The sequence below is a fragment of the Petaurus breviceps genome, unplaced genomic scaffold (assembly GCF_028583685.1).
Source record: "Petaurus breviceps papuanus isolate PSGF00001 unplaced genomic scaffold, PetGlider_PUasm1.0 90822, whole genome shotgun sequence".
NCBI lineage: Eukaryota > Metazoa > Chordata > Mammalia > Diprotodontia > Petauridae > Petaurus > Petaurus breviceps.
In genome coordinates, this window is record NW_027187351.1 from 2,858,746 (window position 1) to 2,882,145 (window position 23,400).

The window sequence follows — 23,400 nt, forward strand, 5'->3', positions numbered from 1 at the left end:
ACATTAGACTTCTCTTTTGGGGACAAAAAGGATCAAAGCATGGAACAGGAGGAAGACAGTGAAGTCCGAACTCCTGCACCAAAAGCTTCCAAGAAAAAATATGAGCTGGTTATAGGCCATAGAGCAGCTTAAAAAGGATTTTGAAAATCAAATAAGAGAAGTGGAGGAAAAATTGGGAAGAGAAATGAGAATGATGCAAGAAAATTATGAAATGAGAGTCAACAACCTGACTGAAGAAAATAACACTTTAAAAAATAGACTAACTCAAATGGCAAAAGAGTCTTAAAAAGGCAATGAAGAGAATAATGCCTTAAAAAGCCAAATTTGCCAAATGGAAAAAGAATCTCAAAAGCTCACTAAAGAGAAGCATTCCTTCAGAATTAGATTGGAGCAAATAGAAGCTAGTAACTTTATGAGAAACCAAGATACTATTAAACAGATCCAAACAAATGAAAAAAAAAAATAGAAGGCAATGTGAAATATCTCATTGGAAAAACCACTGACCTGGAAAATAGATCCAGGAGAGATCATTTAAAAATTATTGGACTACCTGAAAGCCATGATCAACAAAAGAACCTAGAAATCATCCTTCAAGGAATTCTCAAGGAAAATTGCCCTGATATTTTAGAATCAGAGGGCAAAATGGAGGTTGAAAGAATCCACCGATCACCTCCTGAAAAAGATCCCAAAAAGAAAACTCGTAGGAATATTATAGCCAGGTTCTGAAATTCCCAGATCAAGGAGAAAATATTATAAGCAGCCAAAAAGAAACAATTTGAATATTGTGGAAACACAATCAGGATAACACAACATCTGGCAGCTTAGAGACTGAGGGATGGAATGGCTTGGGATATGATATTCCAGAGGGCAAAGGAGCTGGGATTAAAATGAAGAATCACCTACCCAGCAAAACTGAGTATCATGTTTCAGGAGAAAATATGGTCATTCAGTGGAATAGAGGACTTTCAAGCATTCTTCATTAAAAAAAAACAGAATTGAATAGAAAATTTGAATTTCAGATACAAGAAGCAAGAGAAGCATGAAAAGATAAACAGGGAAAAGAAATCACAAGGAACTTATCAAAGTTGCACTATTTACATTCCTACATGGAAAAATGATAATTGTAACTTATGAAACTTTTCTCAGAATGAGAATAATTGAAGGGAATAGAAATGTATATTATATACACACACAGACACATATGTATGTCTATATAGGAGGGTATATGGGCACATGAATACATATGTGAATGTATGTATATATGTGTACAGGTATACATAGAGGGCAGAGGACAAGTTTAATGGGAAGGGATGATACTTAAAAGGTGAAATTTATTATAATGAGAGGAGATAGGGAGAGACAGATGGGGTAAACTATCTCATATAGAAGAGGTAAGGGAAAATAGTTACAATGGAGAGGAAGAACAGGAAGTCAAAAGGGAATGGGTCAACCTCATTCTTATTGAATTTGGCTTAGGGAGGGAATAATATATACACTCAATATGGTATCTCACCCTATAGAAGAGTAGGGGGGAAGGGCATGAGAGGGGGGATGATGGAAGGGAGGGAAGGCTGGGGGGGAAGGGAAGTTGGAAGCACCCACTTTTTTATTTTATTTTTTTATTTTTATTTTATTTTTTTGGTGTTTTGCTTTTTGGAGGGGGGAGGGCAGGGCGGTTGGGGTTGGGTGACTTGCCCAGTGTCATAGGACTAGTTGTGTGTGTGTGTGTGTGTGTGTGTGTGTGTGTGTGTGTGTTGTATATGTGTGTGTTGGGTGTCTGGGGCCAGATTTGGGCTTGGGTCTTCCTGACTCCAGGGCCAGTACTCTGTTCATGTGCCACCTAGCCGCCCTGCACCCACTTTTGAAAAAGGACAGGATCAAAGTAGAGAATAGAACAAGTGGGAGGTGGGATAGGAGGAAGGGAAATATAGTCAGTCTTTTACAATATATATACTATGGATATGTTTTGCATAGCTACACATGTACAACCTATATTGAATTGCTTATCTTCCCAATAAGGGTGGGTGACAAGGGAGGAAGGGAATGAATTCGGAATTCAAAGTTTTAAAATCAAATGTTTAGAATATATATATACTATTATCAATTTTTTTTACATGTAAATGGGAAATAAGATATACAGGCACTGGGGCATAGAGATCTACCATGCCCTACTGGAAAGTTGGAGGGGGTATAGGAGAAGATATGGGAGAGAGCAGATTGGAGGAGGGGATATCCAGTGGGATTGCTATTTTGGGGTGGTGGGTAGGGGAAAAACGGGAAAAAAATATGTAACTCAAAATCTTGTGGAAATGAATGATGTAAACTAGAAGTTAATAAAGCATTTGATAAAAAAAGAAAAGAAAATTATGAATAACCACATGAAGAAATTCTCCAAATTAATAAAATAATAATATTAAATAACAACAGCAGCCTAAATGAAAACAACTCTGAGATTTCACCTCCTGCCCAGGAAAATTAGCAAAGATGATAAAAGATAGAAAGAGTAAATGTTAGGGAAGCTGTAGGAACACAGGCACACTGATGGCTGGCAATTTTCATATGTTGTGTCTGACATCCAGTTGGTTTTACTTAAGTGTTCTTCTTTGTTATAAGGAAGGGTTCTATGTGGGAAAATGGCTACTGGGAAGTAACTGTGATGTACAAAACAAAAAGGCATCAATGAAACTTTAAAACAAAACAAAACAGGGTCATTTATGCCTCTTCAACTGTTCCAGCCAAGTATTCAGAACATTTCTTGTTTACAAACCTTTCAAAGCACCAGGGGAGGAACTACAAAGAGAAAGAGAAAAATGCATATTTTCTCCTTAAAATTTCAAGGTGAGCTTTAATATCTGGGGTTATGGGGACATAAAGAAGGACATACACACATATGTGTGATATTGATGTGTTTTTCATATAGAGAGCCGGATAGATGGGTATCTATCAATCTCTCTATCTTCACACACAAATGTGTGTACATACACCTATATGTATACACATATGTGTGGTATGTACATATGAGGTATATATTCACAAATATGTGTATATATCATTCATACACATACAATACACACATATGGAAGATGTGTATGTATACAATTTTCATATATACACCCTTTGTGTATATATATATAAACATACATATATGCACATGATGTGTATATGTGTCTTTCATATATTTTACATATACTCTTGCATATACACATATTATGGCATGCATGCCTGCTTTTTCATATATACAGCTTTTATATAAACAAATATATACCTATATACACATATTGTGATGCATATATATTCATTTTATATATACATTCTTTATATAAATGTATATATTCTTTTATATATACATTTTTCATATGCATGCATACACATACACATATTGTGATGTATATATGCATTTTCATATATTCCTTATACATATAAATGCACATACATATGTACACATTGTGATGTATATATATGCCTTTTTCATAGTTACATTCTTTATACATTTACACCTGCATATACACATAATGAAAATATATACACATATGTATATTTAATATGTATATCCTTCACACACATATGAATGTGATTTTCCCAGGAGTTTCTGAATGATTCATTTATTAAAATAACTTTACTGTGACTTCTAAACTAGGTATTTTGTAGGAAAGAACCTGAAAGTCCCAGTTTAGTGAGTTAGGGAGTGTCTGCATTTTCCTTGTCATGAGGGAACTTTTTTCCAGATATACACACAAGGATGTGTCTTGACACTGAGCAGTTCAGAAGGCAGTAGATAAATAGATGAATCAAAGCAAAGCAAACAGCTAAGGCACATTTCATTGGAGTGCAATCAGATCGGGGTCCATGGCCAACTCAAGTGAAAAAAAGACAGCTGAAATCTACTGTCTGCTCAAGCCAATCTCAGGATTTTCCACTACATTGGACAGAGGAAAATAGATTGGGGTTTAATAATAGCTTCCAATTTCCTTGTATCTTAAGCCCATTTCTTAAAATGAACCCATGAAGTCATAAAGACAAGAACCATTGCTCCCATTTTATAGATGGTAAAATTGAGGTTCAGAAAGGTCCAGTTATTCGTTCGGAGTCACAAAGTTTTTTAAGTTTTGAGCTCTGAAACCAATGAATATACTTTTCGTTATGCTTTGCTGTCTCTTGTCACATGCTCTACCTTATATTGGGCCTTCTATCTATAAAGGAAAAAAAAAGACAAGCCCATATAGGCAAATAAATAAAACAAATGCAACCATATGGAAGATAATGTCACATGCATTTCAGCCTTATGACCTACTTAAAAAGCTGAGGTGTGAATTGCATTCTCCAACAGTCATTGTCAAAGGAAAGAAAGAGTCTTTTTAAAGGCCTTGAGCTATGCAGAATATGCTTCCTCTTCTATAAAAGGACAGAAAGAAACCAGATGATAATCTCTAATGATCTCCTTCCCTCTTTGACTTGTTATGAGGCTTTGAAAAAATCAGTCACAGAAACCAGACCTAGTAGGATAAATCTATTTCCCATGTGTAGAGTTGACCTCAGAAGGCAGCTCCTTAGCCATTGAATTTGTAGCCTGGAGTTCTTAAATATTGAACTTGGGTAAGTCCATATTCATTCTTTTTGCATTTTTTAGGAGAACGGAATATACAATTTCTCTTCTTGGGTCTGATATTCTATCAATTACACCACCTAGGCCTCTCTTTTCCCTACTTCTTCTTTAATTCCTTTACCTGAGAAGCATATTGGAATTCTAGTGTGGGGTCAAACTTGAGCAAAGATGCTGGCTGTCAATAGACTGATGTGATTTGAGGAGCATGGGAGAGGCTGCCAGCTCCCAAATAGCTGCTTCATTGATTCTGGGTTTGTTTTTTTAAAATAAGGATTTTTTCCTCTGTGTCTACTATTGCCCTCTTCCTTTAACCACCTTTAAAATGAAATAGTCTAAAAATGGAACATATTGATCTGAATACGTTCCCATTATTTTTCTCCAGGTAATAGAAGAGACAAAAATAGCAAGAAAGTATTGGAGATGGGGAGAGATAGAGTCTTGGGGAAAGTAGAGTGAGCAGAGATGTTGGGTAGTTAATGAAGAGAAACTTTTGCTTGTTTTAGTCTAGAATAATGAAATATGTCATAGGGTTCCAAGACTGCATAGGATCATAGATTGAGAGCTAGAAGGGACCTCTGATATGATCTAGTCCAACAATTTCATTTTACAGATGAAGAAACTGAGGCCCAGGGGGATGAAATGATTTGCCTGAGGTCACACAGGTAGTAAGTGTCAGAGGTGGGATTTGAACCCTGATCTTCCAACTCCAGAATCCTTAATCTCTGGAGATTTCGCAACTCATTTAGTTTAACCAGACTTGAACAGAAATGTCTTCTAAAACATCACCAACTAATGGTCATCTAGTCTTTGCTTGAAGATTTGCAGGGACAGAGAAATAAATAGCTTTCTAGGCAACCTCCTCTTGGTTTTGATGCGATCCAAGTCAAATTCATTCAGTTCCATGCAATTTGGTTCAACAAACTTCTACTGAACACCTATTGCTCATTCATTCAGTCATGCCCAACTTCTTTTTTTTCTTTTTTTATAAGCAATAAGGGTTAAGTAACTTGCTCAAGGTTACATGGCCAGTTATTTCTGGGTGTGGTGCTAAGTATCTGAGCCTGGATTTGATCCCCAGGTCATCCTGATACTGGAGCAAGTGTTCTTACTCGCTGAGCCACCTGGCCGCCCCTCATGCCCAACTTCTTGTAACTCTGTGGACAATAATAGCATATCAGTACTGTCCGTGAAGTTTTCTTGGCAAGGATACTGTAATGGTTTGCAATTTCCTTCTCCCCCAGATTAAGACAAGCAGAGGTTAAGTGACTTGCTCAGTCACACAGATAGTGAGTATGTGATTCAGGATTTGAATTTTAGTCTTCCCAATTACAGCTCCAGCACTCAATCCATTTAGTCACCTACCAATCACCTACTATGTGCAAGATGTTGAGCTAAACAATCCTTGTCTTCAAGGAACTTATAAATTATGATGGGATAAGAGAAGGGAGATCATATAATTTGGTATTTGTACAAAAGAAATGAATTCAAGAGAAATTGAAGAGGAAGAGAACACTAATAGGGGGATCAGGAAAGTCTTCCTAAAAGAATTTACCTTAGTTGAAGCTTGAAGAAGACTAAGGATTTCAAGAGGTGAAAGTGAGGGGGGTGACTAGGTGGTGCAGTAAATAGAGCACCGGCCCTGGAGTCAGGAGGACCTGAGTTCAAATCCAGCCTGAGACACTTAACATAAAAACTAGCCCTGTGACCTTGGTCAAGTTACTTAACCCCAATTGTCCTCCAAAAAACAAACAAAAGAAAAAGAGGTGAAAGTGATGAGGGAAGGCTTTCTAGATGTGGAAAACAGCCTATACAAAGTCAGGGAGGTTGGAAAGAGGGCAGAGGATTGGAAACTATCTCTCCTAAAGTGATGCTCTTCTGATCTGTTTGGTTTGCATACAAGACAGTGAAAGAGAGAGTTTCTTTCTGTTGATGCATTACAAAAAAAAAAAAAAAAAAGAAATTCCTTCAGGGCAACATTCCAATACATTAAGATCAGAGAAACAGATAGACCAGATTCCAAGCACTCTTTCTCCCAAAAGAAAGTCACAAACAAAACTTTTAGCACAAAATGACCCCAGTTCTTTATCACACTTAACTTTTTTAAACAATAATCTAAATAAATTGTAGCCAATGAAGGTTTCATATATTTGTAAATGTCACACCTGGGAGGGGCTTTAATGATCATCTTCATTACCTTCATTTTAAAAAGAAGGAAAATACTCTATATTTGGGGTCAGAGGACTCAGGTTCATACCCCAACTCTATCACTTAACAGCTTTGAGAGCTTGAATAAATAACTTTCTCTGAGCCTCAGTTTCCTCATCTATAAAGTGAAGGACTTGCACTCAGTGATTCTAAAATCCTTTGCTCTCAGGACCCCTTTATACTCTTAAAAATTATTGAGGCTCCTCCTCCAAGAACTTTTGTTTATGTGGGTTTGAATCTATTAATATTTATTGCATTAGAAATTAAAACATCTTAACATTCATGTGAAAATAATTTTGATTTTGAGGACTCCATGAAAAGGTCTAAGGAACTCCCTGGACTATATTTTGAGAACCACTGGACTAGATCAACTTTCGCGTCCTGTACTGCTCTATATTTATGAACCTATGAAATTAATGACAGAATGAGGGCCAAAAGCCAAATCTCTTGCCTCCTAGTATGGGACTCTCTCCCTGTGATCTCTCATGTTAAATAGCAGACAGACTGTAATGGAATACCTCTTATTTTCTCCGGGGCCTTTGTTATATAGCTCAACCTAGGACACCCTGGTAGACTGCTATTACTTTAAATCTAGACCAGGGATAAGAAAACTGCAACCTTGAGGCCATGTGTGGCCCTCTAGGTCATCAAAGAAATCCCCTTAATAAAAGGATTTCTTCTTTAAAACTTGGACTTAGTCAAAAGACTGCACCCAAGGACCTAGAAGGCTACATGTGGCCTCAAGGCCGCAGGTTCCCCATCTCTGATTCTAGACTTTTGTCACTAATTATGACTCTGGCCTCCCCTTCCCCTCTTGTACCCCACTCCCCACCAACTTCTAGCCTACTTAGTCTATACCTCAGCCCTTCAACCCTCAAAGTTCTCCCTCCTAACTTACTATATACTCCATCCATATGGAAAAAACTGATTTACATAAAACCAGGAAACTTATTCCAAAATTATTTCTCAAGTGTGATAATCACCCAACCATGCCCCGAGGCTGCATGCCATAAATTAAAGCTTGTTCTTGGCTTGATTTATTATTAAGGCTTGGATATTTGCAGAATGACACTGTCCTCACTCATCTTGCCTGAAACTATTTGCAATCTCTACCTGGAAGTATTTTTACTGGACAGATTTAAAATATCAGATCTGTTCACTCTTTTCCCCAGAACCACTAAATTAAGTCTAAAGGAAACAAGTAGCATGATATAGTGAAAAGAATGATGAGTCTGAAATCCAAGGATTGGGCTTTGAATGCTGGCCACCTCATGTGTAACCTTAGGCAAATCCCTTAACCTCTCTAAGACTCAATTTCCTTGTGTGTAATGAGAACTTGGGACAGGATGGCTTCCAAAATTCCTTTCAGTTAGAAATCTATTGTTTAATGGCCTGGATTCAGGCCCTTATTCAAACTGGCAAAGTACTCTGAATACATGAGCCGATGAGGAAAACACTCTGTAACCCTTAAAGATTGATATAAATTATATCGTTAGTTAATTTCATTAAATTAGTTGTAGTAGCAATAGTACTAGCAATAGCAGCAGCAGTAGAAATAGTGATAGTAGTAGTGGAAGCAACAGTAGTAGTAGTAACAAATTTTTGAGTTCAAATTTTCCCTCAGACACTTACTATCTGTGTGACCCTGGGCAAGTCACTTAACCCTGTTTGGCCCAGTTTCCTCATCTGTAAAGTGAGTTGGAGAAGGAAATGGCAGCCACTCAAGTATCTTTGCCAAGAAAACCCCAAATGGTTTCTTTCAGTTTCTCTGCCAATATGGCAGAGAAAAGGCAGGGACTCACCTGAGCTCTCCCAAATTCCCCTCCAAACAATTTTAAATAATTCTTCAAACCAAATTCTGGAGCACCAAAACCCACAAAGAATGGAATGAAACAATTTTCCAGCCCAAGACAACTTAGGTCAGAAGGAAAGTCTATTTTCAAAGCTTCAAAGAAAAATATGAATTGGTCTCAGGCCCAAAAAGAATTCCTGGAAGAGCTCAAAAAGAATTTTAAGACTCAAATAAGAGAGATATAGTAAAACATTGAGGAAAGAAATGACAATGATGCAAGAAAGTCATGGGAAAAGAGTCAACAGCTTGGTAAAGGAAGCACAAAAAATACACAAAAAAACACCTTAAAAACAGAATAGACCAAATAGTAAAAGAGCACAAAAATCCAATGAAGAAAAGAATACCTTAAAAAGCAAATTAGGAGAAAGAGATACAAAAATTCACTGAAGAAAAGAACTTTTAAGAAGTGGAATTGGCAAAATAGAAAAGGAGGTGTAAAATAAAATAATTCCTTAAAAATTAGAATTGGGCAAGTTTAAGCTAATGACTCTATGGACATCAAGAAGCAAGGAAATGAAATCAAAAGAATGAAAAAAATAGAAGAAAATGTGAAAGATTTCATTGGGGAAAAAAATTGACCCGGGAAATAGAATCAGGAGAAATTATTTAAGATTTATTGAACTACCTGAAAGCCATGATTTAAAAAAAAGAGAGAGAGAGCCTAAACATAATGTTTTTGATAAATTCATGAGGAAAACTCCCCTGATGTTCTAGAGACAGAAGGGGAAATAGAAATTGAAAGAATTCATCAATCACCTCCTGAAAGTGATCCCAAAGTGAAAACTCTCAGGAATATAATTGACAAATTCCAGAACTCTCAGGTCAAGGAGGAAATATTGTAAGTAGCATTAAAGAAATAATTCAAATATTATGGAGTCACAGTCAGGATTATACTGTATTTAGCAGCTTTTACATGAAAGGATCAGAGAATTTAGAATATGATATCTGAGAGGGTGAAGAAGCTGGGATTACAATCAAGAATTACCTACCCAGCAAAACTGAGTATAATTCTTTAGGGGAAAACAAGAATATTTAATGAAATAGAAGACTCTCAAGCATTTCTGATAAGAAAAGACCAGACCTGAATAGAAAATTTGCCTTTCAAATAAAAGACTCAAGAGAAGGATAGAAAGATCATCAAGAAAGAGAAATCATAAGGGATTCAATCAAGTTAAACTGTTTATAATAATAATAATTATAACTCCTAAGAACATTCTCGTTATTAGGACAGTTAGAAAGAGTGTGACATAGACAGAGGGCACAGGTGTGAGTTGCATAAGGTGGGATGATTATCTAAAAATATAAAATTAAGTGTAAGAAAGAGGAATGTGCTGGAAAAGGGGGGGGGGAAGAGGTAGAATAGGGGAAATTATTTCACCTAAAAGAAGCAAAAAAGAATTTTTACAGTGGCGGGGAAGATGGGGAAGGGGAGTACATGAATGTTACTCTCATCGGAATTGGCTCAAAGGAGTAACATACATACTCAGCTGCGTATCAAAATCTACCTTACCCTTCCGGAAAGGAGAGGAAGGGAATGGGGGGAGCAGTGATAGAAACAAGGGCAGATTAGAGGAGATGGCAAGAAGAAGCAAAACACTTTCAAGGATTCACAAGGGAAGAGAGAGGATGAGATAAACAAGGAAAATAAGATAGAAGGAAATACAATAAGTAATCATAAATGTGAAAAAATTATAGAAAAGTTCTCATTTCTCAAATATATCAAGAACTGCTTTAAATTCACAAAATTATCAAAAGATATGAACAGGCAGTTTTCAGACAAAGTAATTAAAACCATATATAGTTTTAACGAAACTAAATTAATTTAATCTAATTAAAACAACTATAAGGTACCACCCCACTGCTATCAGATTGGTTAATATGAAAGAAAAGAAAAATGACAAATGTTGGAAGGGATGTGGGAAAATTAAGACACTAATGCATTGTAGGTGGAGTTGTGAACTAATTCAACCATTCTGCAGAACAATTTGATACTATATCTAAGGGTTATAAAATCATGCATACCCTTTGACCCAATAATACCACTACTAGGTCTGTATCCCAAAGAGATATTTTAAAAAGAGGAAATGGATCTGTATGTACTAAAATATTTACAACAGCTCTTTTAGTGGTGGCAAAGAATTGGAAAATAAGGGGATATTCATCAATTGGGGAATAGCTGAACAAATTGTGGCATATGATTGTGGTGAAATACTATTGTGCTACAAGATATGATGAACAGGATGCTCTCAGAAGAAAATCTGGAAAAACTTATATGAACTGATGCAAAGTGAAATAAGTAGAACCAGGACAACACCATATATAGCAGCAGCAATATTGTATGATGATCAACTGTGAATAACTTAGATATCTTGAGCAATACAATGATCTAAGACAATTCTGAAGGATATTTGATTTAAAAAAAAAATGCTATTTATCTCCAAAGAAAGAACTGATGGAGTCTAAATGAAGATCAAAGCACACTTTAAAAAAATAAACTTTATTTTTCATGTTTGGGTTTTTTTTTGTCTTTGGTTTTTGGTTTTCTTTCACAACATGATTAATGGAAATATATTTTGCATGACTTCACACATAAAACCTATATCAAATTGCTTGCCTTCTCAATGACGGGGAAGGGAAGAGATGAAGGGAGGGAGAGAATTTGGAATGCAAAATTGAATCTTGAAAATTGTTTTTGCATGTACTTGGGGGGAAAATAAAATATTAAATAAATTTTAAAAAGATTTTCACACACAAAGAAGACCCCAAATGGGGTCACAAAGAGTTGGACATGGCTGAAAAATGACTCAAAAAACTTTAAAAGTGAGGAAATTGAGTTCCAGGTAGGGAAAATGATTTGCCAAAGTCATATACCTATTAAGTTTCAGAGGTAAGATTTGAACCCAGATTCTACTGGTGAATTTGTTCTAATATGATGATTATTCTATGTTAGTATTTGTAAACTATGTTTTGTGCAAATGGCAGGATGAGTTGGAGAGTGAGGGCAATTGCCTGTCTACTTCAAACCAATTAAAAATAAATAGCCAGGGAGAAAAATAAGAACAACCTGCCTCCATTGAATTATCAGTATTAGCTCCTATATTGAATGAACTCATTAGAGTATAATACCTTTTCTCACATCACTTCTCCTGATGTAGATTCAAAATGGGTATTCTCAAAGCACCTGTGGGGAGATAAAAAAATACAGACTTTCTAATTAGGTTTCTAGTCACATTATAATATAAATAAACATATTTAGATTGTTCAAACAAAATAGCAAACATAATTCTGGAAGGCAAATTTCCTTTCCCTTATTCCTTGCTCATCTTCTACTGAGATGCAGCTAAGATGGGAAAGTGAGCAGGATCCCATCTCCCCTCATGCCTATGGCAACCATGAATGACAGGTGCACTTTCTTGGAATTTCCATGACTCAATGAGTCAGGGAACAAATAGGATTGTGGAATCTAGTAGGGATATCAGTCAAAAGACATGAGTTAATATCTTGGATCCACCATTTATCAGCCATGTGACTATGGATAAATTAATTTCTCTGAGCTTCAGTTTCCTGATTTGTAAAATGAGAATAATACTATCTGCATTCCTTACCCACAGGATTGCAGTGAAGTAATTCTTTTGTGAAGGAGCATAGGAATATGAATTATCTCTTGTTAAAGTGATAAATGAAGCAATTCAAAACTGTTTAATTCATCAGGCATCCATCAGGTACCTACTGTGTGTCAGACACTCTGTTAGGTCCTAAGGATAGAAAGACCAAAAAAAATTGAATGGCCTCTGCCCTCAAGTAGTTTATATTCTACTGGAGGTGGGGGAGAGGATACTATGCCCATAAAGGCTAGATAAATATATAAATTCATACATATTTATATAATTACATACCTCCAACAGAGGGAAAGACAGAGAGACAGAATAATTGGGGAGCGACTGGCAAAGGGAAAAATCAGGATTGTGGCATGTAAGTTGAACTTTTAAGGAAGCTGAGGATTTCATGAGATAGAGGACATGTATGGGGCACAGCTTATGCACTGGGAATGGGAGAAGCATTTTCCAAAAAATAAGGGAGGGGCACTATTTGGCAATTTTCTTCTCAGCTGAAAGGAAGACAAGGTTCCTAAAGACAGATGGGTAGAAACACTTGAGCTATAATTTTCAGCAGCTAGTCTGTGCTTGATTTTTAGATAATACAGGTTCTTTTTCTTTTCTTTGAGCTTTTCCATGAAGTAACCCTTGTCTGAACAAAAATGTAACTCAAATCCTACCTGTATCTGAATTAGACCAGAAGTCAAGACCCTCAAAGGGTTGCCTGGGAAAATCTGGAAAGGGTCATGGACCTTGGAGCTGCAGACCTTCAAAAGGGTTAGCTTTGTGAATGAGGGAAGGTTATTAGCTCTCTCTCTATCCTGAGTCTTTCCCAAGGCTCCCTAACCCCCAACTCTGAATACACCACTTTAAATTCTTCCAAAAGGAAAAAAAAGGGCTAAAGGATTGTAAAAGACCTATTGACTGATGATAGTGGCATAAGCAAGACAGGTTGTTGGATGCTGTTGTTTGGGACTTTGTGGTTTACTTAGAGTTTGGAAGATGTGGCCAAGAATCAATAGCTTTGCTTCCCACGCATGGAAATTTGCCATAGGAGGTAAGATACTTTACTCCCAATGTCAGAGTTCCTTACTTACAAATGAGATAGGAAAGGTAGTTGCCATATCATATCAGTTCAAAAGTACATGACACCACACGGTATAGTTGAAAGAATATGGAAATGGAAGTCAGAGGGCCTATTTTCAAATCCCACTTCCATTTACTTGCTACTTATATTACTATGGACAGACTTCTTCACCTCTGGGACTTTAGTGTCTTCTCAACAATAAAAGGATTATTTTTGATGATCTTAGTAGATCCACCAGCCACAGCATCATAGAAAAGTCATAACTAACTAAAAATAATATAAACTAGCATTTATATAATGCTTTAGGGTTTGCAAAATGCTAATAATATCTCATCTGATGCTCACAATAACCTTTTGATATTGGTGCAATTATTCTCCCCAAATTATAGATGAGGAAACTAAAACTGAGAGGTCAAGTGAGTTGTCCAAAATTACACAGCCCCTGAGTGTTTGAAGTAGGATTTGAATTTATACATCTTCCTAATTTCACAAGTATCATTCTATCCACTGTGTCACATAGCTATTCCTGCATCTACAGGGAACCATGAAGTTCGTCTAGGCTAATTATCCCAGGCAATGGAGGCCCAGAGTGGTTAAGTGACTTATCCAATGCATACACTGTTAATTGGTGGCATAGCCAAGACTAAAACCCAAGTCTCTTCACTCACCCTTAGAGATAATGTGGTTTACTCCAAGGAGTATTCATTGATTTTAGAGGTAGAAGGCCTGAGTCTGTTCATTCAACAAAGCACTGTTCTAGGAGCTGTGAATACAAAGACAGCAAGGATCATGTTTAAAGAAAATTATAAGAGAAAAATAAATTCACAGATAACAACAGAAAGTAAGATGAGTGCAAAAGGAAAGTCTAAGCAGGTTGACTTAGTGAAGAACCATGGATTGGGAATCAGAACACTTGGGTTTCCATTTTCATTCTGCTACATATTATCGTCTTTACTATTTACTACATCTTTGTCTTACAAATTATTTAATATCTCTAGGTCTCCATTTCCTCATCTTTTAAATGAAAAGATTGGGATAGAACAGTGGTTCTCACACTTCTGGGCGTCAGAGCCCCTTTCCAATCTTAAAATTACTAAGGACTATCCAAAACGCTTTGGATTATGTAGGTTGATATAGGTATTGATAATTACCACATTATAAATTAAACCATCTTAGTATCATGGCGAAAAAAGTTTTGACCTCAAAGATGGTCCCCTGCCCCTGAAAGCATCTGGGAAACGTCTAGGAGATTCCCAGAACATATCTTAAGAACTGCTGGGCTGCATGATCCATTTATTCCTTCTATTCTGTTCTATTATGCCATGATCCAAAATGCTATGAGATATTTGAGGGAGATTCAAGTATCAGGTCAGATACTTGCTTATCACAGAACTCTGAGGAAGTCACTTGCCCATTCTAATAATTTATCTAATAACAGCTAGTATTTATAAAGGGCTTAAAGGCTTACAAAGCCCTTTACAAATACTATCTCATTTTACCCTCACAACAACCCTGGGAGATAGGCACTATTAGCATGCCCATTTTACAGATGGAAAAACTGAAGTAGACAACAACCCACATAGCTAGCAAGTATCTTTGGCCCAGATTTGAACTCAGGTCTTCATGGCTCCAGGTCCAGCACTTACCCTATCCACTGTGGCACCTAGATGCCTTGATTTTCTTATCTAAGGAATGAAGATAACAGTTGCACTACTTTTCTCTAAGGGTGTTTGTAAGGAAAGTGTTTTGTAAATCCTAAAGTATATTTAAAATGTCAGCACCTAATTTCCCTATGTGTAGTAGACTACTTCCTCATGATAACCTGGAATTGCCAACATCCTGGTTACTAACAATCACTCCTTGACAATGACTCAGGATTTGATGGTCTAAGAGGATTTCATTGTTCCATCTACCTTCATATTGTCTAGCAGGTCTTGTGACCCCTTCCCCATCCCCCAACACTTACTGTTCCTGGGGTCTGATACTTACCTGGGTAACCTTGGGCAAGTCACTTCCCCTATTTGAAATTCAGTTTCATGAACTGCAAAAATGAAAGAGTTTCTCAATGACATTCCAGTTGTAAATCAGTGCTATTTTGACTATGTATGCATCAAAGTCCTATAGTTTCAATTTGCTACATGTCCATCTAGTGGCATGAATGAGTAATTCATATCTTCCAATGTCTAAAGACCTTGAGAGAGTGTGGGTTACTATGTAAAGCCTTTGAGCTCTTTGGAAGAATGGTAGTATAAGTCATATCTCCTTAACAACAAAGATCAGCATGATAACATAAATCCAGGTATAAGGAAAAAGATTTCCAATCCAGGTCCAGATTTCCAAGGTATAGTTATCCAAAGCATATTAATATTTATATGAATTATTTATTAACTAATATTTATACTTATAATTACATTTATTCCAAGGTATATTAATAGAAATATTTATCACAACAAAAATGCAGTGTGTAAAAATTATTGGCTCACCCTATAGCATGCAGAAAAATGGGATTTGATCTACCAATAGATGGAAACTCTTAGAATTACTTATTCTAACATTTTTTTTAAAGAAATTGAGCTAACAAATTACCAAAGAGTCCTTGTTTTGTCATGATGTGAAAGCTTGAATGTTTCTCTTTGTATCTGTCTGTCTGTCTGTCTCTCTCTGTCTCTGTGTCTGTGTCTCTCTGTCTCTGTCTGTCTCTTTGTCTCTCTCTCTCCTTCTCTCTCATCTCTTCAACCTCTCAACTTCTTTCTCTGTCCATCTCTTTCTCTTTCTAACCCCACCCCCTCATTCAAGTTTGCTAAATCTCACTTCTCACTGTCATTAGGACAACTGGTGAGATCATGGGGTTAGCCCTAATTGTAATTTATCAAATGCTGGGAGCAACCATCACAGTATTGGATCAAAAAGTCAAGAAGAGAGATTCATCTCACACACACACACACACACACACACACACATCCCCATCCCATCCCACTCCACCCCTATACACAGAGACTCCTGACTGGGCCCCTGTGCACATTAGCATTGGACAGGACAAATGGCCTATTTTCAATCCCTCCAAGTCAGCTGCCTTCCACGTGCCGCTGCCTTTCTAATTCTCCATTGTTCTCCCAGCCCCACAGCAGCAGGAGGTAGGGGACATGTGGAGCCACTCTCACCCTCTGGCCTCAAACCCAGGCCTTTTCATCACACCACAGACAGACACTGTCCACGAACCTGAATGGGGACTGCAGCTTCCCCTCCTCTGATGGCTCATTAATCTGCCCAGTCATACATTCCTCTGGCTCTTAGCCACCCTTCTCTCTCTCCCTCACCAGCAGGACAAAATCAGGGTGGATCCTCTTCCTCTAATCAGTAAGTACAACTCAAGAACTTCTTGGCCTGTGTAAAAAACAGCAGAGTCTAGGACAGAGTGTGTTCTTATAAATCAAATGTCAGGATGCACTTGCTATGTTAGGTACGGGGGTGGTGCCGTCTTCAAATGTAAACACTTAGAGAAGCGAAAGTGTAACCATTTTATATTTAGCATAGTACCTAGAATGTTCTGGCTCCTTATTTTATATATACATTTACATGTAAATTATTTAAATATACAGATTTTAAAGAATTGCAAAAGAGAGAGACAGCATGGAGTAGTGACTACAGAACTGGCCATTCAGGAGAGCAAAGTTGTAGTTTTAACACAAACTGGGTCTGTGATCCTGGGGGAGTCACTTAACTAACTTTTCAGTGACTTAGACCAGTGATTCTTAAACTGTGGGTCTCTACCCCACATGGGGTCTTGGCAGGGGTAAAAGGTTTCTGAACACACAATGACCAAAAATTAAGTAAAAATCAAATGTGTTAGGTGGCACAGTGAATAGAGCACCAGTCCTAGAGTCAGGAGGACCTGAGTTCAAATGTGGCCTCAGACACTTAACACTTACTAGTTTGGGCAAGTCACTTAACCGCAAATGACCTGCCTTCCCCCCTCCAAAAAGACAAAAAAAAAATCAAATGCATGATGAGTCCAAGGTGTTTCTGGAAGCATTTGCCTGTGTTGCATTGCACAACTTCACTGCAGCCTTGATTCTGAACACACATCATGTGCACTTTGCACTGGGCATGTCATTATGCCAACTAAAGCTGCTGAAATGTGAAAAGGGGTCTCAAGCAGAAGAAGTTTAAGAAGCCCTGGACTAGATAACTCTGTAAAGTGACAAAATGGGGAATATGTGCTGTAAGTAGGTGCAGTTAGGTGGTGCAGCGGATAGAGCACTAGACCTAGAACTAGGAAGACCTGAGTTCGAATCAAGCCTCAAATACTTACTAGCTGTGTGACTCTGGGCAAGTCATTTAATCTCTACCACAGTCTCCTCATCTATAAAATGAAGATAATAATAACAAATACTTCCCAGGGCTGCTAAGTGCTGAGCACATCAATGCTTGATACATAGTAGGCACTATAGAAATGTTAGCTATCATTATTATCAGAATTATGGGAGGGAATTTAATCCCTGGGGAGGTCCCTATATGAATGAAATCATAGGTCAATCTATCAATCAGGCTGTTACCATATGCCAGGTATGGAGCTAGCACTGAATATACAAGAAAAAGAAAAACCAGTTCCTGCCCTCAAGGAGTATCCATTTGAATAGGGGAGACAACTTACACAATTCAGAACATTCAAAATAAATACAGAGTTAGTGGAAATAGCACTAGCATCTGGGAGGACCAGAAAAGGTCTCCTGGAGGAAGTTTCTCTTGAGATGATTACTGAAGGAAGTCAAGGATTCCAACAGTTGAAGTTTGGAGGGAAGTCCAGGCAAGGTCAGACAGCTGACCAAGGAGCATCTATTGAGCATTCACTATATGACAGGTAGATTCTAGGAATACAAGAAAAGCAAACTGTCCTTAAGGAACTTCCATTGCAATGGAAAAACAACACGTAAATATCTAGGTAAAGACAAGATATATGTGATGATATATGTAAAGAGGAGATGGAAGGTAATCTGACAGGGGAGGGCACTAGCAAATAGGAGGAACAGGAAAGGTTTGCAAATGGTGGTTTGAGCTGTCTTGAAAAAGCCAAGGAAGCAGCGGTGGAGGTGAGGATCCAGAGCATTCCAGGCATGGGGGACAGTGAATGAAAGGGCATGAGAGGGGTGATGGAGTGTCATGTACAAGGAATAGCAGGGAGAACAGAATGCCTATGTTTTATTGGGCATGGAAGGTATAGAACTTAAGAAGACTGAAAGATGAGGGGTGGGGGCGCCAGACTTAAGAGCTTTTAAAACTACTGACTAGAGGTGTATGCGGTGAAAACAGGGACATGAGAGTGAGATTTATAATTTAGGAAAATCATTTTGGCAATTGTATGAAGGATGGATTAGAGCAGAGAAAGAATTGAGGCAAATTGACAAATTAGAAGGTTACTGCAATAGGTGGAAGTATGGAATATATGTGTGTGTATACACACACACACCTATACAGACAAATAAACATTGTGTATGTGTGTATACATGTGTGTATATGTGTATACACATGCATGTCTATGTATGTACACATATGTGTTGTATACACATATACGTGTGTGCATGTGTCCAAATGATTCTAAACTGAACATTTATTGTTTAATGAGCAAATTCTCATGTTAGTTATTTAAAAGGAGATCCAGGATGCTCCTGGAGTAGCTGAACGACACCCCCATCAGTCCTTCTAGGGTGCTATATAGATACTCAGAAATAGAAACTTTCTGAATAGTACCCCAGGGTTCTGAAAGAATCTTGTTCAAATTGGGCTGTCTCTCCTGCTTTTCTGCAACATGTCATGAGTTTTTCTTATCTCCATGTCTTTTATGTTTCTATTCATCCACTATCCATCTTTGCCTTTGATTTTCTAGTCATCTTTCCATGCCCAGCTTGAGAACCTACCTGTTCCATGAAGCCTTCCTCCTGAAGTCTCAGTCTGCTTGGTAGGGGATAATGGAAGGTACATAGTAGAAGAGACATACTTCTTGAATTGAATTGAATTTACCTTTTCTTTAATGTAAAAAAAAAGATTTTATAGTTTAAATCTTTGAGGTAAATCTATGAGATATAGCATTCTCTTCATTTTGTATATGTGGAAGCTAAGACTTAGAAAGAAGTGAAGGCTATGACCCAAGGATACATAGCTAGTATAAATTAAAGCTGGAATGCAAAGTCAAATCTCTCACTAATTCCGAATCTAGATCTCTATGCCAGATTACCTCCCAATTTGTTTTCTGTCATTTCTTCAAAGATGGCACCACCTGGGCAAATTTTTCTAAGAGCTACCCCAACCAGATGAAAATTCTTTTATCCCTGTATATTTGGGGGCATCTCCTTTTTAACTCAAGAGAAATCATGTGAAATGTTGCAATAGATTTCCTGTTTATATATTCTGCTGTGAGGGAAAACATAGAGTGAGCACATTTTACTTTCTTCTTTTTACATTGGACTACTTGTATAATTGAAGTAGCTAGATGGTTCAGTGAATAGAGCACTGAGCTTGGATTCAGGAAGATCCAAGTTCAAATCTGGCTGCAGATGCTTACTAGATGTGTGATCTTGGGAAATTCACTTAGCCTCTGTTTTCCTAGGAGGTAGATAGGTAACTCAAAGAAAATAGCACTGAGCCTGGAGTCAGGAAGACCTGAATTCAAATTCATCCTTAGACACTTCTTGACTGGGTGATCCAAGAGAAATCATTTAAACTCTGTCTGCCTTGATCCACTAGAGAAGGAAATGGCAAATCACTCCAGTATCTTTGCCAAGAAAACCTCATGGACAGTATAGTCTTTTGGGTCAGGAAGAGTAGGACATGACCAAACGACTGAACAATAACAACCTGTGTTACTACAGTTGAGGAAAAGAGGGATATGTCCCCTGAAAAAAGTGTTCAGCATTCCTGTAACATCAAGGGACCAGGAGAATGCATGTAAAGTGGCATGCTATGCTGGGAGAAGAAGAATAGTGTGGTGCAGTACAAAAGGCTGGACTTGGAAACAGAAAGATGGTTCTAATCCTGGCTCTGACACCCACTAGCTATGAGAACCTGAGCAAATAACTTCCTGTATCTCAGCTTCAGTTTCCTCATCTATAAAATGAGGGGGAGGGGGTTGGACCAGGTGGTCTCAAAGGCCTCTTTTAGCTTGAGATCTATGATCCTAAGAAAACGCATCTTCTGGAGTACCTGAGACTATAGGGCATATTCCCACACGCTCAGTAAAAATATTTTGGTGGTAAGACAGAAAGACCCATTTTGCATATAGATTATTCACATGAAGAAGTGTAAGCCCTGGAGCAGGAGCAAAAAAGAGCCAAGACAGGGGGACATCATATTTGGCTGTTTCTCCAGCCTCCTTTGTCCCGTAACTCCCTTTCTGTTTTCTACTCTGACTCACGCTCACATGGAATAGCCCTAAGAGCTCCTGAATGGCACAATTATGTATCAAATTTCTCTTCTCATACAGGGGATAAAAGAACAAGCATCTAGCATGCTCTCTATCCCCCATGTCATCCCATAGCACACATTTATTCTTCCACTTTGCAAGGGCAGATCTGACCCCACTCGAAATACTGGAGCTTTGAATATTTGGCACAAGAAAATTAGCAGAGAAATAGATATGAAGATGAATTACATTTGTTACCTGTACCTGTCTTGAATTCTCAACCTATTTTCTCTTTTCTTTGCTCCCCAGTCCAGGCTTTGTCCCTCTCAGCTACCCAAAACCCTTTCAAAGTGCCAGGTCTCTGTATAGCTGTCCTGATATCACCAAGTGCACAGACCCTCCGGTATAAAGCTGGTATTGATGCGAAGGCATCTGTTCATTGTGTTTCCACAGCTGTCTTCCTCATGGTAAACACTTAGGGTCTCAATATTGCTTTGCTGGAGTGCTCAAGAAGGTTTGAGGTTCTCTGAGAGATTTGGAGTTCTGGCAACCTCATCTAGTGCTGAGTAAAATGTTCTCTGGGAGTTAGGGAAACTAAATAGTTTCCTCTGTTCAACTACATACTATTATGAGACCTTTGGGCACCATTTTGTTTTCAGTAAGAGGTTCTTTGCCAAATGGTACCCTGGTGTCCAGAAAGGGTTAATAGTTTAGCTGTTTAAACTGCAAACAATATTTTATTGACCCTGGCTCATTCTGCTTCCAGATAAGATTGTATGAAAAGAATCAAAACTAATCCTAAGATTTGATTACATTTGGGAAGAAACATCTTTTTTTTAAAAAAGAGTTTGCTGTACTGTGTGATTTAAATCTATGTACCATGCTAATAGAAAGTAAAAAACATTGCTGTGGGAACTGAGGTTTGCTACAAGTGCCCTTTGGAGAATACAAACCCATCATATTTTATCCACTTGTTTTTCCAAGCTACTAATAAGGCCTACACAGCATGTACAGAGAGCTGCTCTACATAACTGGTGGTGAGATAGAGATACACGGATCAGAGAATCTGGGTCAAAAAGGAGAAAATGGTACAGACTTCCTGGACATGCACTGAGGAAGATTTGTTGCTTTAGGCAATCTATGATAAGAAGTTACTAAGGGAAAAAAATATGAATCGATCTCTTCCAGATTCAGCAGCTTGCAGCCCACTCCAGAGGGAGGAGGGGGAGCAAAAACAAAAGTTAGAAAATTAAAATAATCAAATGTTAAACTTTGATAATATATTTAATATTAATATTTTCCTTAATTCTCGTTTTGATGAAGGTCAAAGATGAAGTTAACTCACAAGGTATCTCTTTTTTTATGTGTTTTAAATTTATTTATTTATGTCTTTTTTAAAAACAGCAACAAAAGATATCTTTTATTTGGGGGCAGTTAGGTGGCGCTGTGAGTAGAGCACCGGCCCTGGAGTCAGGGGGACCTGAGTTCAAATCTGGCCTCAGACACTTAACACAAAAACTAGCCATGTGACCTTGGGCAAGTCACTTAACCCCAACTGCCCTCAAAACAAAAAAGGGCCAAAAAAAAAAGGACATCTTTTATTGACCTCTGACTTTTGTACCTCTGTTCTTGGGCATTTTTCAGAGCCAGTGGTTTCATTTCCAGTGCCCAGCATGCTTAGATATCATAGGATCATATATTTGGAGCTGCAAAAGATTATAGAAGATATCCAATCCTACCCATCCCTCACTTGACAAATAAAGCAAGAGAGGCCAAAGAGGAAAAATAACTTACCCAAGGTCACACAGGTAATCAACAAGCAACAAAGCAGGAATTAAAAATCTAGTACTCTTTCAAGATTTAGGGGGTATGGTGGAGAAAGCACTAGACTTGGAGTCAGGAAGACCTAAATTCAAATCTTGCCTCAGACACTTCCTAGCTGTGTGACCCAGGGCAAATCACTTAACTTCTCTGTGTTTCAGTTTCCTCATCTGTAAATGAAGATAGCTAACTGAAAGTATCAAGGTTTTGAAAGTCAAGTAAGATAATGCATATAGAGTGCTTTGAAAACCTTAAAGTGTGATGTCAATATTAGTGACGACGATGATGGTGGTGGTGGTGGTGGTGATGATGATGATGGCAATGATGATGATGAAACTTGTAAACAATACCATGAAATATCTTTTTGTGGAAGGAGGCAGAGATATATTCTAGGAATATCACTAGATAAGTATGAGCAATGGAATTAGGCAAACACTATGGTGGATACCAGAGATGTATCATCAGGAGCCTATGGCTTTTTGTTTGGAGAAAGATTTACCCAAATGAAAAGATTAGGCAATATGGTATATTGAATTGAAATGTGCAGAAGATTATAGATCTTAGAGCTGGAATTGTCCTTCCTTCCCCTAGCTATCTTGCTCTCATGCTTGATGAATTTCTCCCTATTCTTTAAAGTCCTGTATATCCATCATCCCTGTGATTTCCATATCTCTCTCTCTCTCTCTCTCTCTCTCTCTCTCTCTCTCTCTCTCTCTCTCTCTCTCTCTCTCTCTGTCTCTCTCTCTGTCTCTCTCCCTCTCCCTCTTCCTCTCCCTCTTTTTCTCTCTGCATCTGTCCCTCTTTTTCTCTGTCTCTTTGTCTCCCTATCTCTGTCTCACT

At 37.8% G+C, this 23,400-nt stretch overlaps 1 long non-coding RNA gene across 2 annotated transcripts in view; it reads right to left on the minus strand.

Annotated features, from left to right (window-relative positions):
* Window positions 1-17,219, minus strand: part of LOC138148136 (uncharacterized) — a 28,462-nt gene extending 11,243 nt beyond the window's left edge. Inside the window, exons 1-4 of one of the 2 annotated variants that reach the window (XR_011164983.1) lie at window positions 16,563-17,219; window positions 15,333-15,384; window positions 14,012-14,106; window positions 11,787-11,841 (exon numbers count right to left, since the gene is read on the minus strand). This is a non-coding gene — a long non-coding RNA (uncharacterized lncRNA). Of the gene's footprint in view, window positions 1-11,141; window positions 11,842-14,011; window positions 14,107-15,332; window positions 15,385-16,562 lie in introns of those variants that run through there. The other variant, XR_011164982.1, reaches the window with a different exon arrangement.
* Window positions 17,220-23,400: the final 6,181 nt, after the last annotated feature.